Source organism: Suricata suricatta, chromosome 11, assembly GCF_006229205.1.
Source record: "Suricata suricatta isolate VVHF042 chromosome 11, meerkat_22Aug2017_6uvM2_HiC, whole genome shotgun sequence".
NCBI lineage: Eukaryota > Metazoa > Chordata > Mammalia > Carnivora > Herpestidae > Suricata > Suricata suricatta.
Genome location: NC_043710.1, coordinates 97,119,669 through 97,120,764, shown reverse-complemented (window position 1 = coordinate 97,120,764; position 1,096 = coordinate 97,119,669). Strand labels below are relative to the sequence as shown.

The following is a 1,096-nucleotide window of genomic DNA, read 5'->3' as shown; positions in this document are numbered from 1 at the left end:
CGTGCCCCCGGCGCAGGGGTTTCTCGGTTCTGGGCGCGGGGGGTGGGTGTCCTTCTGGGGAAGGGCCGGGAGGCCGGGGTTCGCCACATACTTTCCGTTTTCCCTTTGTCGGCCACTGCCCCAGTCGGGTCACCGGGCGGTGGTCGGTAAACTAGGGTGAGTTATTTTAAGTGACCCAACTCCTCCATAGTTTTGAATTCTGTCCAGCTGCTGTATGTTTAGCAAAATATAAAGGCTGCAGTTCAGGCACAACACCTGCTTTGGCTAGAATAATCTGAATGAAATTAAGACAAGGCTTTTTGTTTGTTGGGCTGATTGTTTTGTTTGCTGTGCTAAATTGTGCATGCCCCGAGCCGGCTTTGCAGACCCGATTTTGACATCATTTAAGGAAACAATGATCAGCAAATCATGGCCATCATATTTTCGATATTATGAGGTGTTTCGCTGTAAAGTGAACAATCTGGAATGAAACAGTATATTTTGGTGCTAATTTTATACCAATATTTACAGGGGCAGGTCTCCACTTTTTTTTTTATTTTCTGAAGGTAAACTTTATTGTTTCCCTGATGGATTTCTGATTAAAGAAACTGAGTGCCCTTGATTTACCTTTTTTTGTTTTTGTTGCTCTAATAACAGATTGCCTTATTTTAATATTCACTATTGCATTGTTCTGTTTATTACTTGGAAATCTTGGAATGAATCTCTCTCTACTACAGGAGAGCCTTCATTTCATGAACTAGTACAGGGAGTAGGAGCTAGTATCTGTGTGTACAGACTCTAATGTCATTGTGAAATTAGAGTAAAAGAAAGCTCTGTAGGGAACTTCTCAAAACAAGGAAATGTTTCCTGGCCTTCAGATATAGTGTGTAATGTGTATATAGTGTATATGTGTGTATAGTGTATAAAGTATCCTTGCGAAGTACAGTAATTTTTAACAATCGCCCTAGAGCTGTTACAGTATTTCTAGTTGGCAGTTTCCTATGTACCTCCCATTATGCTAATCAAGGTACACACCTCATCCTGTTGGAGCCTCACAGTATTATTCCCAATTTATAGATGAAAAAAACTGAGGCTTATACATCACTTAATGTACTCG

At 41.0% G+C, this 1,096-nt stretch overlaps 1 protein-coding gene across 2 annotated transcripts in view; it reads right to left on the bottom strand.

Moving 5' to 3' along the window:
• TMEM123 (transmembrane protein 123) overlaps positions 1-1,096 on the bottom strand; it is a 56,177-nt gene that overhangs the window by 54,625 nt on the left and 456 nt on the right. The window lies entirely within an intron of this gene.